Genomic DNA, 18,433 nt, shown 5'->3' with positions numbered 1-18,433 from the left:
CTGCAGGAGAGGGAATCCTTCCTTTTTCCCTTCCTTCCTTCCTTTCTTCCCTCCTTCTATTTTCTTCAGTGTCTGTCTCATGCAGCACACGTAGGCCAGCTTCAAATTCACTATGTGGCCAAGGATGACATTTAACTGTGATTCCCCTGCCTCTGCCTCCTAAGGGTTGGGGATACAGGTGTGCCTTACCACGTCCAGTTTTACAATGTATTGGGGCTGAACCCAGTGTTCTACATTGTTATACATGCTGGGTAAGCCCTACCCACTTAGCCACATATCCAGCCTCAGGCGGGTCACTTCACATGGATGAACAAGTATGGTACATGAATTAGGTCTCCATAAAACTGTGTGCACACAGAAAGGAACACAGAAAGCATGGAGGCTATGATATTAGGCACTTAAGCTCCCTGAACCTCAGTTTCCTCATCCACTATATAAAATAGTAGCAGTGGTATTTGACTAGCAGGTGCCAAGAAGACGAACTGTGATAAAAACATAATTCACAAAGGGCCTGGGAGAATCAGACAGCATGTTACAGTGGTATTTCTTCTCCCCACCCCGTTCCCTCTTCTCTCTGTTCAAACCCTTCATATGCTTCAAGGCTGGCTCCCTTCAGACCTCTTAGAATCTTCCTGGAGCTTCCTTATTGCTGGCGATTGCCTTCTGAGCCCTCAGAGCCCTTGCTGACAGTGGCAGCAACACCCCATCCGCCTCTTCTCCACAGAAGCCTGGCTCTCTTAGGTTGCTGTGCATTTGCAGATGGTTCCAGAGTAAATATGCAAGTGCAACAATAACCCCGCCATGCCAGCCATGAAATATGGGTTTCCACTTGTTGTTGTCTGTCTGTGGTAGGAGACTGGAGTTGAACCTAGGGCCTTCGGCTTACTAGGCAAATGCTCTACCACTGTGCTGTATTTCCAGAAAGGGAAAAAAAAAAATGTGTCTCTTAAAGATCCTATTCCTAGAAGTAACAATAATACAAAGCACATGGACATGATCATATAATAATCATGATTATTCACCATATAATCACTGGAGCCTTCTCAAGCTACTGCCCCATGGAATCACTGCTTTTGCTCCAAGACCCAGAGCTTCACGGCAACTGTTCGTTCAGCCAGCCTCATGCAGTGTCATGGAGACAGCTTATTCTTAGGTTTTATTAGCCCCTTTCTTGTGGGCAAGTGAACCATGCAGCAGGGGGAATCAGGCTGGAGCTAGAGCGAGGGCCAGATGTGTCCAAACCCTAAAAATCTCCATCTTGAGACTGGCAGGAATAAGAGGAATAAGGATCGCCCTCTCCCTGTTCAGTGTCTGCATACCCTGGTGCAACCCTCATCTCCACCATCCTTGAGGCAGTCACGTCACCTGATGACCAGGACATGTCCAGCTAGCACCTGAAATTCCTCTCATGCAAATGAAGCATCCTTGGCACCTTAGCCCCAGCCAATGATGTACACTCACTAGAAAACCCCTACCCACTTCCCCAAGGTTTATATAGCCCTTATCTGCCCCCCCCCCCAATAAAGAGCTGTTTTATCACTGGAAGGACCGGAGTCCAGCATTTGTATGCATAGGTGCCTGGATGCCCCGAAGGGAAGAAGCAGACCTTGGACTCCAGAACAACACTTTCTGCATCTGTTTTAAGATACAGTTAGAATAGATTTTATGTGAAGACAATATATTTGTTGATTACAAGGTAAAATGCTTAAATGGTGCTGCTATTTATTTATTTATCTACCTATTTTATTTATCTATCTATTTATTTATTTTAGGTTTTTTAAGGCAGGGTTTCTCTGGGTAACAGCCCTGGTTGTCCTAGACTCACTTTGTAGATCAGATTGGCCTTGAACTCACAGAGATTCGCCTGCCTCTGCCTGGAATTAAAGGTGTGGGCCACTTCACCTAGCCTGGTACTGCTTTTTAAAAAGAGATTTTATTCTAAGTTATGCACTCATTCGTGTCTTTGTGAATATACATGCATGTATGTGCAGGTATCTGAGGAGAACAGAAGAGGGAGTTACAGGCAGTTGTAACCCACCTAACCTGGTATTGGGCCCTCTGGAAGAACAGGAAGGGTGCTTAATCATTCATTTCAGTCCCGTGTTACCTTTGTTTGTTTGTTTTTGAAACAGGCCCTTTCTGTGTTGCCCTGGTTGTCCTGGAACTTACTCTGTAGAACAGGCTGGCCTTGAACTCAGATATTTGCCTTCCTATGCCTCCCAAGTGCTGGGATTAAAGGCATTCACCACCACTGATCAGCTCCCTGTTAACAGTTTTAATAAAATAACTACTATGTTTTCTACACAAATCACATCTCTCAGTGAATAAACAGAATGATCTGAAAACTAAGGCAGCGTCATAGTCACTATCAGAAGTCACATTAATAAGAGCACAAAAGGACAAACATCTGTTAGAAGTTGGTCTGATGCTTGTATATTGTTGCCCGGATATACCTATCTGTGTGTAAACCTGCCTAAGACTTACCTGATTTGTTGATTAAATGGCCAATACGTGGGCAGGGCAGAATGGGGTAGGTGAGGCTGATGTTTTTGAGGACAGGAAAATCACAGCAAACAGATGGACAGGAAGAGAGAAGGAAGGAGGACGCCATGATGGGTTAGCATGGAGAAGAATCATGTGGGCCTGCAGGAAGGACTCCAATAATATCGAGGAGAGGTCCAGATGAAAAATATAAGCAAATATATTGGAATTATGGATGGAAGGTAGAACAGCTGAGGAGGATTAAGGCAGATAGCATGGATGGGGGCTGGGAGATGGATGGTTAGTTTATTGAGACAGTGGAGGTAAAATATCTGCCCAGCCTAAGGTAAATAAGGCAATTATAAAGTCTAACAGGTGTCTATGTCTTATTATTTGTGACAGTGGGTTAGATAATACACCATGATAATCTTGGGCTAATCTAGGGCTGATAATAAACATTATATAGCCCAACACTCATTTTTACTTACTACTACAAACATCATAGAAAGAAAATACTAAGCCCAGAAGGTTTAAGCCAGAAGAACAGATGTCATAATTTGATAATGCCTCACACATGAATCAGGGAAGGGAAGTGTCTTGGGAAAAGCAAAAAAGACTCACCTAAGACTCAAAATTTTTATCTCCAATAGAAAAATCAGAAGTAATCAGTTATTACCTATGTGACCTCTTAGGTGAAGTTATCTTCCCAAACGTAGGGAGCATGTAAGAAAGGAACAGGGACAAGAAACAGGGCAGGAACTGTGTATAAGATAGACCATTGAACATTTTTAAAAAGAAAGAAGGCAGGGGCTGACAAAATGGCTCAGTGGCTAATGGTGCCCTGCTGCCCTTCCAGAGGACCCAAGTTCAATTCCCCTCACCTACATCAGGCACCCACTCAAAACTACTTGTAATGCCAGCTCCAAGACATCTAGTGCCCTCATTGGCCTCCAAGGGCTACTGTACACACATGGCACATACAAACACATGCACACCACACATATACACACACACACAAATCTTTTATGAAAATAAGGCAAACAATGGATTGTATAAAAGAGTCTATAAATAAGATAAATAAAATGAAAATGCTTAAGACAATAGTACAAAGAAAAACTAAGACTAATCCATAAATAGAACAAAAGACAGTTACAAAGGGAAAACATAAGTCATAAATAAATACACAACCCTCACTTGGATTGCAAGCTGCTCTCTAGAACATTATGTTGGTTTATAAATCTACTCAACAACAGGAATGTGGCTTTAAAAACATACCTTGCTAATATGATCAGAGAAAATGGTATCCTTTGGTCTAATTTGCAATGCTTTGGGTAATGAGACTAATTACATTCCATGGTCAATTAAGCGTTTTTAATGGTTCCCCTGTGGAACATTCTGCTCACTTCTTTTGTTATTTTGTTTGTCATTCTTGAGGTCTTTCACTGAAAGCTTGTTCATCGATAACTCTCAGCCCACGTCTTTTGATCACGTTCACATTTCATAGTCCACAGTTTCCCAATTTCATAGTTCACACCATTCTTTCCAAAGTTAATAGTTCAAGTTATTGAGATTAGATATTTGTTCTCTTTCTTTTTCTTTTTTTAGAATGGGGCTGGCTTCACCTCACAGTATAGCTAAGCATGTCCTTGAGTTTCTGATCTTCCTGCCTCTGTCTTCCAACTGCTGGGATTACAGTGGATACCACTATGCCTGGATTTAAACTATGCTAGGGATGGAACCCAGAGTTTCATACCTGCTAGCCTCAAAGTTGGCAATTTTTTGAGACAAAATATTAATATTAAGCTGAGTGAGAAGGTGTGTGACTGTAATCTCAGCTACTTGAATGACTGAATAGGAAGACCAAGGTCAACAGAATAACACAGCCAGATGGTGTCTCAAAAAAAATTTTTTTTCTATGTATGCAGTAGTTCCAAGTAGGTAAAAAGTGTTCAGGCTTTGAAAAGACAATGAGGAAAAAAAATAACCAGAATGTTAACAGTAATTTCAGTGGATTTGATTGTTACCATAAACAGTCACAATGTTTATTTTACACAGAAAAATATTACTATATATTTATATAAAATGGTTTGTCAAATACAGGTATATACAGCAATACTTTCACAACAGAAAAAAAAAGTGTCATTTTTTTTTCCCATGGGGAGGAAAAAAAAAACCTGACAAATCTGAAAATAAGCTAGGCAGTCACTTTCTCGTCAGTAAGACTAGACAAGGTAGAAAGCAAAGCTGACAGTAGGGGAGATGGGCGTGTGCAGTTAATGGGCCAAAATAACAAGTCCTATCTCCAAAGCATCCTGGAACAGTCTGGGTAATCACTCCTCCAGTGTCTGAAATTGCTGCTGTGTTTATCCTCATTCACACCCTTTAGGTGGCATCCTCAATTGGCATAGACTATTCAAGAAAGTCCTATTTGAAGTCCTATTCAAGAAAACTTGAGTGACTGGAATAAAACCATCTAGGAAGATGTCAGTGCTAAGCCAGATAAAATGACTTATAATGAGGTCCTTTCCTGATACACTGTCACAGAGGAGTTATGGGGACTGTCTAGTATCATATTCTAAAGCACACACTGGCATGCACTACCAGAAGGCTCAAGGCCATTTGACATGATTACAAAAAGGCACCATTCACAGAGAAGTTTGTTGATGGTGGAAACCATGAGTGGAATTGATCAACTTTGGATCTACAGTGCAGAAGCCCAGGCTTGGGAACTGGGTGGCAAGCAGAGCTGTAGGGCATCAAAAATAGGGAGCCAGGGCCAGCAAGATGCCTCAATGGGTAAAGGTGATTGCTATACAAGCCTGACTATCTGAGTTTGAACCTGGAACCTATATAAAGGTAGAAAGAAAAAAGTGACTCTACGAAGGGTTCCTCAGATGTCCACCTGTGTTCCAGGGCATAATCTTCTATTTGAGGTATGTTTTCATTAACATGTCCATTGTGGTGGTTTGAAAGAAAACGGCCCCTGCGGTGATTTGAAGAGGAACGGTCCCCATATACTCATGTGTTTAAATGCTTGGTCCGTAGGGAGTTTCACTATTAGGATGTGTGGCTTTGTTGAAGTAGGTGTGGCCTTGTTGAGTACCTGTGGCCTTGCTGGGGGAACCGTGTCACTGTGGAGACAAGCTTTGAGGTCTCCTATGCTCAAGCTAGGCCTAGTGTAAGAGTCTCCTTTTGTTACCTTAGGATCAAGATGTAGAACTGTCAGTTCCTTCTCCAGTACCCTGTCTGCCTGCATGATGCCATGCTTCCAGCCAAAATGATAATACACTAAACCTCTGAACTGTAAGCCAGGACCAATTAAATTTTTTTTCTTTATTAGAGCTGCTGTTGGGGCATGGTGTCTCTTCACAGCAATAAAACCCTAATTAAGAAATCTATAAACTTTAAATTTTTAAAAACTATTTTTTGAAACAGGGTTTCATGTAGTCCAGAATGGCCTTGAACTTGCTATCTGAATGAAACTGTCCTTGAACTCCTTAAGCTCTTGCCTCTATCTCCCAAGTGCCAGGATTCAGACATACATCACAGTGCCCAGTGGAGGTGGGGTGGAGATTCCATTGCTGTAGCATTTGATCTATTTTTTTTCTTCTTTACTTTTTATGCATAATCATAAACTTAACTCTGCAATCCAGCTAGACTTGGGGAGGAATGAGGAAAACATGGAACCCAGATAACTTCAGTGGGAGCAGAGATCATAGGGTGCTTCGAGCAAATGGGGTGGGGGTGCTCTCCTGAGCTATAGAAGGAATGGTCTGGTGGGTAAGATGCCTGCAAGTCAAAAGAATTAGAGTTGTCCACGGTTGGAAATTGCCATCTTCTTGTTGGTCTTGCCATTCCTGGACCCAAAATGCCCCATGGCTTCTACAACGTTCATGCCTTCTTTCACTTTCCCAAAAACCACATGCTTGCCATCCAGCCCCTCAGTCTTGACAGTGTAGATAAAAAACCAGAAACCGTTTGTGTTTGGTCCAGCATTTGCCATGGACAGGATGCCAGGACCTATATGCTTCAGGATGAAGTTCTCATCTTCAAATTTCTCCCCACAGACGAACCTGCTGCTGGTGCCATTATGGCATGTGAAGTCACTACCTGGCACATGAATCCTGGAATAATTCTGTGAAAGGAAGAACCTTTTAATCCAAATCCTTTCTCTCCTGTGCTCAGAGCATGAAAGTTTTCTGCTGTCTTTGGAACTTTGTCTGCAAACAGCTCTAAAGAGCCACAGCCCAAGGGCTGGCCATCAGCCTCAATGTCGAAGAACATGGTGGGGATGACCATGGCTGCAGCAAAAGGCAACAGGGGACAGCGGTGTCTGCAAAAGCCTGACCTAATTTTTTTTAATATAACTTGATAATTTCTTACTGTCTTAGTCATTATTCTGTTGCTGTGAAGAGACACCATGACCAAATCAACTCTTATAAGAGACATCTAATTGGAGCTGGCTTACAGTTTCAGAGGCTTCGTCCATTATCATCATGGCAGGAAGCATGGCATGACAGCATGCAGGCAGGTGCTGGAGTAGCAGCTGAGAGCATTACATCCTGATCCACAGGCAGAGAGAGAGCCTGGGCCTGGCATGGGCTTTTGAGATCTCAAAGGCCACCTCCAGTGACACACTTCCTCCAACAAGACCACACCTCCTAATCCTTCCAATCCTTTCAAACAGTGTCACTCCCTAGTGACAAAGCATTCAAATATATGAGCCTATGGCGGTCATCCTTTACTTAAGCCACCACACTGAGCATATCCTAATCTTGTGTGTGTGTTGCTGTTGTTGTTGTGTGTGTATGTGTAGTATATGCACCTGTGTGTAGGTTTGGTGAATCTGTGCATGTGAGTGGGTGTGCAGGTGTGGAGGCCAGAGGTCAATGTTGGGGTATCTTCTTCAGTCACCCTTCACCTTATTTTTGGAGACAGGGTCTCTCAGTGAACCTTGGTGCTCACTGTTTTGGAGAAACTGTCTAGCAAGTGACCCACAGCAAGCTGCCTATGTCTATCCTCCATGCTAAGATCACAGATTACATACAAGCCAGACGTGGCTTTTATGGGAGTGCTGGGAATTGAACACCTTTCATAGCAAACACCTGACCTATTGATCATCTCCCTACCCCGTAATCTTTCTCTTCTCCCTCTTTCCCTCCCTCCCTTTGGCTCTACCCCCCTCTCTTTTTAGACAGGGTTTCTCTGTGTAGCCCTGGGTATCTTGGAGCTCCCTCTGTAGACCAGGCTGGTCTTGAGCTCAAGATAACTATCTGCCTCTGCTTCCCAAGTGCTGGGATTAAAGGTGTGGGCCATCACATCCAGCTAATATTTTTCTTGTTAATAAAATTAAAAATAAAACAGGCTGAAGAACAGGGAAAAAAAAAAAAAAACAGACCCAGGAAAGAAAGACAGAATAGTGTGTACTCAATCAAGGCAGCAGCTATGGGCTGGGGCTCTCAGGAGCTGGGGTTCTCAGGAGCTGACACTGGTAAAGGACTGTACCAGGGGACCCCAAAGTGAGGGAAGTGATAACAGTCAAAAAAGATACATAAAGCCATAATGCCACTCAAGTTATTTCCAAGGTTCCTCAAAACTGCCTGTCACCCTGAGCAGATCAGCCCAGAAATGGCTACCATCCTGCTCATCGGGCCTGTTCATTCACGCATCATCCATACCTAGGGCAGGCTGGCTGGACTCAGCAAACTCAAAAAATCGGAGACTCAAAGAGCTCAGAAAAGGTTGCTGAGATGGCTTAGCAGGTAAGGGCATTTGCCATGTCTGACAACCTGAATTTTATCCTCATTTTGACCTGGTGGTAGGAGAGAACCAGTTCTTGAAAGAGAACCAATTCCTGATCCCCACACATGCACTCACACAGACACACATAAATTTAACAATGTAATAAAAATATAAATTTTTTAAAAGGAAGCTCAAAGAGTTACAAGAGTCACAAGGACCCTCTCCAAGGTTATATAAGCAGGAAACAGCTGCGTGGGTAGGTGTGATGGCCAGGTTATGTGTGTGACTTAATTGGAGCTGACTACAAGGATGCATGTTCAGGGATCAGGTCTCTTGTGAGACACCACCCATGCTGGGGTGGGATTTTTAGAGATATAGCTCCCTCTGAAACATCCATGCTCCTGTAAGCCATCCTGATAAAACCCGGGTTTCACTAAGATAGACTTGAGTAGAACTGTTGTTTGATCTCCAGTCAGAGTCCTATCTGGGGTGAACAGACAATTCTTCTATGTCTTCCCAGAAGCCATCACATGGTGGACCCCAAATTCCACCACTGTTACAGTCAACCTTGACTGTCAACTTGATTATCTTGCTAGGCGCCTAGGATTAGTAAAGCATGTGTGAGGGTGCTGGCGGTGGATATCCCCGAGAGGATCAGCTAGGAAAGGCATGCTGTGATGTGCACATCTCTAGTCCAGTGCTGGCTGCCTGGGTGGGATCAAAGCAGGGAAAGAGAAAGCCTGCTAGTACTGCTTGCAGTCCTCTCCCTTCCCCCACCCAGAATCAGCTGCTCTGCCGTGCCCTCCCTACCAGGATGGTCAGAAACCATGGCCATAAGTTCTTCCTCCATGTATTTATTTATGTAAGGTATTTCTCTCTCTCTCTCTCTCTCTCTCTCTCTCTCTCTCTCGCACACACACACACACACACACACACACACAAAATGGTAGGAGGATCGCAGTTGTGATCAGAGCTGCAGTTGGGCACAAGTTTGAAAAGGGGTGGGGGGCCTGCATATTCATGCTGGGGCACAGTGGGGGGTGTTTACCCACCTTCTCCAGTTCATTTTCCCCACTTCTGCTACAACATCAAAAGAGGCAGGGGTCTGAGCAGCAGCCGTAAGAGAGGATTTCCCTCGGGTTGGACCAGCTTTCCACTGACCCAACGATAGATCCTTATATTTTTCACCTAATTTGCAGACACTCAGCCAGCCAGAGCCCACCTGAGCCTATGTAAATGCTTGGGCACTGCCTTCTGAGAGTCCTGTTTCTGTTTTCAAACAACTGGCTCACTCTGGCTCTCAGCCAGGAGGCTCGCTGCAGCTCCCTGACGGCAACCCGGCAACCCACTGGTGACTCTTAACTGGCAACCCAAGGCCACTGAGAGCTTTCTGAGCTGTCTCTTTCACTTTTCTTCCTTCAGTCAGCATTGCACAGCCCATGAGAGCTCAAAGCTGTCGCTATTCACTGGCACAGAAGCTTGTTGTCAGCCGCCACAGCACCCCACTCCTCCACCAAGAGCTACCACTTCACCTTCAAGCCATCACTCCCACACAAACGAAACCCTCCTTGTTCCACTCACCGTTTGTTGAAGGTCCATCAATTCTCCACAGTGAGACAATCACCCCATAGGAAGGGAAGAAAATGCTCACCCCACTCTTCCAGGCTTTTTTAAGCAACACACATTCTCTGAAGCTTCCTGTGGCCAATGAATGGAAGTCTCTGGACCACCCATCCTGACCCTACAAGACTGCCAAGGGCTAGGAATATCACCTAGCGCCTGCTTCCCTCCCTCTTCTACCCTAAGTGTCAGCCATCATCTAGTGGCTTTGTACCTTGTCCCCTTCCTGACATTTTGCTGCCATTGTTCCCAGGGACTCCGTATGTTCCCTGCATCCTGTAACCCCAAACTGCCTACCAGAAGAATAGGGTATCTAGTCAAGACACTCTGGCTGCCACTGAAAACACAGTCACGAAGGATTCCTTCAACAGGTTCGAGGATCCGATGCGGACCTGCTTCACTGCAACTGTGTCACCAGACACTTAACAGCACAGCGCATCAACTGCTGAGGGAAGAAGCCATGTTCTCAGGACAAGAACATGAACATCCAGGTACCTAGTCACCCTGGAAGAAACCTAGAATTAACCCCTGTCCAGGCATCTTCCCATCAGTACACGGGAAGGAATATTCTTCGTGTTTACACCCTTAGGACGGTGACCATACGGCCATATATCACTTATTACTTCACACACACTAACCCCTCCCCACCCGCCGCCTCACCCCTCCACACAAGTAAACTGCTACCAATTTTAAAGGGCTGGGAGATACAGCTTGATGGGAGAGTGCTTTCCTAATGTGGTTCAATCCCCAGAACAACTCCCATGCCCACCCCCCATTCCTTGGGGTATAGGGCTGGGAGATGGTGGTAGGGGAGCCTCACCCAGGTTAGATAAATGGAGTCTCTATTCGTTTTTTGTTGTTGTTGTTTTGTTTTGGTTTTTTTGTTTTTCCCTTTCTTTTTTAAGATTTTGCTACATTTATTCTGGGTTTGGTTTGGGTTTTTGTGACAGGGTCTCTCTATGTAACCCTGGCCAGCCTGCTACTCCCTATATAAACAAGGGTGGCCTTAATCTAACCTGCCCCTCCCCAACCTGCCCAAATGCTGGGATTAACTGCAAGTGCCACGTGCCTGGGTTACTACATTTGTATTTGAGGGGAGGTGAGCACCTGTGTGGAAGTCAGAGGACAATTTGTAGTAGTGGGCTCTCTTCTTCCACCATGGGGGTTCTAGACCCATCAGGCAGGATGCCTTTACCAGCTAAGCAATCTTCCTGGTCCAATAAGTCTGCATTCCAAGCCCTCTGCCACACCACCTGCTCGGGTCAAGGCTATGCCCAGATACCTGCCTCTAGGTCACACAGATAAAGGGGAATCAATGTTGAGCTTCAGTGCGAAAATGTGGCTGTCGCTACCAACTCTCCTGGAGGCTTTTCTAGTTCAAAGCCTGTGACCCCAAGGCCTCAGCATGACTCAGGAAAGACCCACAGGCTTCCCCTGCTTTCTGATCTCACCAAGTTTTTCTGAAATCTTAATACAGAGGCTGAACACACTCTATGCCCACCATGACTTTGTATAGAACTAAAGATCCCCATAACCTAAGCCAAATTCAATGTTGAGTCTTTGGTTACACGAACATGTGGCATTGCTTCCAAAACATATGGCCACGGTACGGGTAGGGTCTGGCCCAACTAGGAACAAAGGAAAAGTCCTCAACCAGGAAAGAAACAATCTAGGGTGCTGATAGAATGGTACCCTCCAATGCTGCAGATATAGTTCAGTGGCAGAGTGCTGGCTCAGCATGCACAAGAGACCAGTTTAATCTCCAGTAGCAGAAAGAAAGAACAAACATGAGTTAGGGGTGCACAGTAATACCTTTGGCTGAGGAGTTGGCTCACCTGCTAAAAGCACTTGCCACCAGACCGGATGACACAGGTTCAATCCCCAGCACCCTCGGGTTGGAAGGGGAAAACCAACTACAGAGAGCTGTCCTCTGGCTTTCACACACCTTGCAGCGTGTGCACTTCCGACCCCAACACAAAAGAAACAAACGTGTACTTAAAAATGTTTAGAAGAGAAGAGGATTCCATTCCCTAGGAGGGCTCAAATGAAGCAGATAGGTTAAGCAGTCACCAGGTCATAAAGAAAATGACGAAGGCCAGACATGGTAGCACATGCCTTTAACCCCTGCACTCAGGAGGCAGAAGCAGGTGGATCTCTGTGAGTTCTAGGCCAAGCTGGTCTACAAATGGAGTTCAGGACAGGAAGAGCTACATACAAAGAAATCGTGTCTTGAAAAAACAAAAAGAAAGTGAGGAAGAATATACCACATAATATGAGGCCCAGGACAGGGTGAGCAGAGACACTGTCTATAGCAGATGGGGGCTGAGCTGGTGCCCTGGAAGGTCCCATTCAACCCAGTGACACCCAGGCTGCTGAGAGTACTGAGCCCTGAACTGTGAAATGTGAACTCAGTTCCATAAGCGTCAATGAGTCCCTCAATGGGAGAACTGGGGTATGTTGCCAGGTATATCATCCATAATCACCCATGTAAGACAAAGGGGCTAATAAACCAGCATGAAGATTACAGACCAGAGATTTGAGCTGGGCAACCAACAAAGCCGTTTGCTCAAAACTTCCTCAATTTTAGTATGGGGAGTCCTATATCCTCTCAAACTGGAATGCTTACAGTCACCCTAAATTCAGGCTAATCAATGGAGAGGGCAAGGCAATCAAGGACTCTCTCCACCTTTGGAGTCTGCCTTCTCTGGTTTCCCGGGATTCAACTTGTCTGACAAATGCTCAAAGATTGGAGACTCCTGAGCTACCTGGGAGCAATCCTATACAGATGGCTACCAGGAGGTGGGGAGGCAGGTGGGTCACGAAGCACCAGGGACATCCCTGGGTTCCTGCACTATACCAGAGCACACCTGGCCTCTGGTGTCCTTCCCCAGCCTTCCCAGCTCCACCTACTTGAGCTTCAATAGAGAAGTTCCGTGGAAGACAGTACAGTGAGCAGCTGGCATAATTATCCTTGTAATCACATGTACTGCAAGAAGGCTGAGCTGCACACCCCAAGCTTCTAATTAAAACAAAACTTAAAAAAGGAGTCTTCATTCTAGTGAGCACCTGGTGACACAGAACAGTGGTGAAACAAGTTCCAGTGAACAAAACCCTAGAAGCAGGCAGAGTGGTCATGTAGAAGTCAGGTGCGCTGGGCAGAGCGTGCACTGGGGTACAGAAGGGACAGCGGAGTTGGTAGGCTACTTGCTAAGATGCAGGAAGCCCTGCCTTTAACCCCCCTGCACACGTAAGTTGAGTATGGTGGTACACAATTCCAGCCCTTGTGCAGAGGCAGGAAGATCAGAAGTTCAGGGCCATTCTCAGCTTAACAGTGAGTGTGAATCCTGCCTGTCTCAATTTTTTTTTTTTTTTAGAAAAAAGACAGTGCTTCAACAGGGGGGAAGAGAGACCGGGCTTATAAAAGCTGTCCTCTCTGCCCTCCACACCAGTGTCACGTGTTCCCCCGATCGTGCTGGGGGTGGCTATGCAGGGCACAGAGGGTGCTCAGGGAGGGAACACTGCCTGGTAATGCAACGGTGGATGCACACCAGTATGCATTTGGGCAAACCTGGAGAATGCACGGTGGCTCGAGTGAGCCACTGTGTGGGCCATGAGGATGGTGTGGGCATACGGGGTCTGCAGGTAGCCTGTAACAGATGTGATAGTTCATGCCATCCTCTCCACAGGATTTCTATTCCCCTAGGAGACAAACTTCTGGGCATGTCTGTGGGAGTGTTTGTAGACTGGGTTAAGTGAGGTGGGAAGGCAAATTCCTGGCCCCACCACCACCACCTACCGGGTATGGGGCCCAGGCATCTGTACTTTGAGGGGCCTCCAGGGGCATGTGGTGCCCAGTTTGAGAATCACAAAGAACACGTCTCCCTCTAGCTGTGGTGACTTTACCCCGGTGGTTAGACTGAAAATGGTTTGTTTGTTTTCGAGACAGGTTTGAGGAGGCTGACCTTGAACTCCTGCCTCCGGTGCCAGAATTCAGGAAAATGCCACCACACTCAGTTCAAACCCAGGGCTTTGTACATGCTAAGCACCCACTCTCACACCTGAGCTACATCCACTGGAAATGACTCTGAGTGTCGGCCCCTCCAAGCCTGATTTCAAGGCATAGATACCGGCTCCTCGTTCTTTTCTCTCAAAGAGCCATGCATGACCCTTGGCATGGAAGCAGTAGCACTGGGCTGATACTCAGGAGGTCTAAGCTTTCCTGCTGGCATCTCTACTGTTAGCCACGGAGCCTCGGAGATCTCCTTGAGCCTTGTCATCTCATCTAAAAGATGGTGTCTGCACGTGTGTGCACACCCTCACAAGCACGTACCACGGTGAGTGTGTGGGAGACAGAAGACAACCTTTGGAGCAAGTTCTCTCCTTCCGCTATGTGGGTCTCAGTGACTGAACTTAGGCTGTCAGCTCGGCAGTAAGGGCTTTTAGCCACTGAGCCATCACCAGCCCTAAATGGGGTTTGGATTATATGACTCGGGGTGTCACAAGGCCAAACATTCTGTAACTCCATGATTCTTCTATGCAGAGGCTCCCCAGTCTATGCTTAGTCATGCCAGAACATGCATCCTATTGAAGATGTGACAAGCAGCCTCTCTGTCACATTGCTGGAGAGCAATCTGGGCTCACAGGACCTGAGCCCAGAGTGGCCTAACCCAAGCCTGAGGATTTGCATAAAGCCCATGAGTCTATACAGTACTGCCATGATTAGAAGATAGTCTTGAAAGGGTTTTTTAAAAAGTAACAAAATGATGGCTCATGGCATGAGACCCTTTTTTTTTTTTTTTTTTTCGAGCCACAGTCTCATGAAGCCTAGGCTAGCCTCAAACTCAACAGACAGTCAAGGATAACTTGACTCATGATCCTTGGTTGGTACATATACTCCAGGGCCTGGGGAGGTGGCTCAGCTATTGCTCTTATAGTGGACCCAGATTTGGTTTACAGCATCCACATGGCAGCTCACAACCATCTGTAATTCCAGTTCCAATGGGTCCAACTGTCTTCTGACCTCCTAGGGCATCTGGCACACACATGATACACATACATACCTGCAGGCAAAATACTCATATTCATAAAATAAAAATAATAAATCTAACCCAGATGTAGTGGCACACACCTTTACTCCCAGCACTCAAGGGGCACAGGCAGGCGATTTTCTGTGAGTTCGATGCCAGCCTGGTCTACAGTGTGAGTTACAGGACAGCCAGGGATACACAGAGAAACCGTGTCTCATAAATAGATAGACAAATAGACAGACAGATAGATCCAATTTTATAAAATAAAATTTTAATTAGTTAAGAAAGAAAGAAAGAAAGAAAGAAAGAAAGAAAGAAAGAAAGAAAGAAAGAAACCCTACCAATATCTCCCAGAGGGAAGATGTTTCCTCCAGTGCCAAAAGAACTGGATCCGCAGACAGCTGTCCGTGAAGATGTGGGGAATCCCCATTCCCTTCAGGGCAGAGCACCAGCCAGCAGCCCAGAGTTGCAGCGCTGCTCTCGTGTGACAAGCACTAGGCACATGCTTCCTGAATCTCAGGGGTGCTTTCTCACCAACCAGTGCAAAGCTCCCTCCTTGTTAAAGAGCAAAGTAACTCTGGCGTCTATCTCAAAGGCTGAGGCTTGGCTGTGGATCCAGGCCAAAGCTCTTCATATCCCTCAGGGCATTCCCTGCAGACAGCAGCAGACACAGAGGAAGATCTCCTCAGGTCTAAACCAAAGCTTTTCTGGGGACAACTCTTTCCGGCTGTGGAACCTGGGTCAGATTCTAACTTTAGCTCAGACACCTCTTCAATATAGTGAGGACAAGAGCCATACAAAACCTGTTTTGTGAATGTCTACAGCTGAACCATTTACAGCAGCCTGAGAGTGAAAAGCAGCCAAATGCCCATCCATGGAGGAACACAGAACAAATTACAGTATATCAATGCAATGGAATAATAGTCATCCATAAAAATGAACAGAATTCTGAAACAGGTTACAATGTGGCTGAAGCATGACAACATTTTAAGAGGTGAAGGAAGCCAGTCACAAAAGGATAAAAAAAATATACGATCCCATACATAAGAAATGTCCAGAAAAGACCAGTCTACAGAGACGGAAAGCAGCTTAATCATGACCAGGCCTGCAGCTGAAGGTAAAAGCCTCATATTGAGAGTGATGAAAATGTTTTAGAATCAGACCATGGTAATGGCTTTATAATCTCGTAATTATACTAAAAACCACCAATTTATGAAATGAAATGTGTTTGCCGCACGGTATTGGCACAGTGCGGTACTGGCACCAGGCAGTCTGCATGCAATAAGCAGGGTTCACTGCTTATGAGATGAACAGATATGGGTAGGCGTGTGTGTTTGTGTGTTGAGGTGGTCTTCATTTGCTTATTGTTTGTTTGTTTGTTTGTTTACTTTTCTTGCCTGTGTAGTATGCACGTATGTGTGGATGTATGTTCTCATGTGTGTGGGTGTATATGTACGTGTATAAAAGTGGAAGGACAGAGTAGATACTGGGTGTCTTTCTCCTCCTCTACTGTTCTTCGCTCATCTACTGAGACAGGGTTTCCTGCTGAACCTGGAGTTCACCAACACTGCCTAGTCTAAGACAGCTAGCTTGCCCCAGGGAACACGATTCATTTGGAACCCACAGAGGTCAGGGAATTAGTAGGCAGCCATGCAGGAGGGGGTAGCTCAGGAACAGGAAATAGAATGTGGTGTTCTAAGGACTAAATGAGATGGAGAAGAGGAGGGCGGGATAAAGGAAGAAATATGGGGAGGGATAATGAACACTGAAGACCTTCTGAAAAAGCCATATGGAGAACCAAAGAGATGGCTTGGTGGTTAGAGTGCTTATTGCTCATACAGAAGACACAAGGTCAACTCCAAGCACACATGTTAGCTCCCACCCTCCTAACTCCAGTGCCAGGGGGACCATTGCCTTCTTCTGACTTACTACTAAATACACTTATGGGTTGGACAGATGGCTCAGTGGTTAAGAGTACTATCTGCTCTTCTAGAGGTCCTAAGTTCAATTCCCAGCAACCATATGATAGCTTACAACCATCCATAATGTAATATGATTCCTCTTCTGACCTGCAGGTATACATGCAGATAGAGCACTCATACACATTAAAACAAATAAATATTTTTTAAAAAATACATTATATGTGCATATATATATACATATGTTTAAATGGAATTACCCTATAATGAGGGACAATACTCCAAGTAGACACCATATACTATCAAATAAAAACACATTGTCAGCAACGGGCTTGAGTTGTTGGCCAATAGAATCCCATACAACCTCCCAAACAATATTAGCTATTGTCAATGCTTGATTACCCTCCAGAACTCAACAGTAAGAAGACCCTATTGCTGAAGATATCATATACTTGAGTCATACATAAAACATGGAAAAATCTAGCTGGAACTAACTGGAAGCTTCACTCCTACTGGCCAGCTCTCACAGGGCTGGAACGTGCTATGCACACTACCAGAGGAGAAAAGCAACCACGAATCTCATATGCCAACTAGTGCAACAATGGCACAACTGTTATCTGACATAACCAATGTTAATATTATTTTTATAAACTGTGTTTGTTTCTCACTTTCTCTCTTAACCTGGCTATCACATAAATAATTGAAACTCATATCATTTTAACAAACTCCACAGCACAAGAACTGAGCAGCTATTACTCTATTCTTAACCCTCTAAGCAAATTTGTCTTCCTCCCAGTGTACATTCCCGAGATATTTGCAACTTTGTAGCTTCCTCCTCCAGCTCCTTCTCTTGATGTCTCTTGGACTTCTCCTGTGACTGAATCTCCTACTTCCTCCTCTAACTCCTCCCCTGGCTCGCTAAGTCCAGCCCTATTTTCTCCCTTGCTCAGTGATTGGTTATAATCTGCTTTATTGGTATACCAGGGGACAACTGGGGAGCAGTATTTACACTAAGACAGGAGATTCTCAGAATAAGGATTGCAACAGATATGGGGAATACAGGAATCAGCATTTGAATTATACAATTACTTTATGCCTACAAACCAACCAATTTCTGACCTAGCTCCACGAGCTAGAACTCATACCTGAACCTGTCAACCAGGTCAAGAACCTACAGCTAGATAGATCATGGCTCTAGGGGAGGACCTAATGCTACTATTCTGCTAAATAGACATATTAAAAACTAAAAATGATATATTGGTATAACCATAGGTCAGTGAATGTCTCAGGCCTCATTAGACAAGTTCCTTCTTGCAGTAAATGTCAGTTAACACAGAAACCAACAACTGATCAACATGCAGAGAATAAGAAACTTTGGCGTGGTCAGCCCTAAACAGAACATCTGTATTATACCCCTTCCACAAGGTTCAGGGATCTATTCCAGGAAACTGTTTTTTGGACACAATAGGCAGATGGATGTATGAGCCCACAGCTATCATGACAGCATGCATAAGACTTGAATAAGCCCAAACCAGACAAATCCCAGCTTAAAGGAAACAAGGCAGCATGAAGCTTCACTCCTAGCTGAGGTGCTATTGACATTTGCTTGCTTCTGGGAGAAAAGTCTGTTTTCATCAATGATGT

At 45.1% G+C, this 18,433-nt stretch overlaps 1 protein-coding gene and 1 pseudogene across 2 annotated transcripts in view; both read right to left on the bottom strand.

Annotated features, from left to right (window-relative positions):
- The window catches only part of Lrrc20 (leucine rich repeat containing 20), an 88,279-nt gene that overhangs the window by 49,909 nt on the left and 19,937 nt on the right, over positions 1-18,433 (bottom strand). The window lies entirely within an intron of this gene.
- LOC129670396 (peptidyl-prolyl cis-trans isomerase A-like) lies at positions 6,287-6,783 on the bottom strand (annotated as a pseudogene).

Source organism: Psammomys obesus, unplaced genomic scaffold, assembly GCF_907164565.1.
Source record: "Psammomys obesus unplaced genomic scaffold, mPsaObe1.curated_primary_1811, whole genome shotgun sequence".
In the NCBI taxonomy this organism is placed as follows: Eukaryota; Metazoa; Chordata; class Mammalia; order Rodentia; family Muridae; genus Psammomys; species Psammomys obesus.
This window is presented reverse-complemented; position numbering and strand designations above follow the sequence as displayed.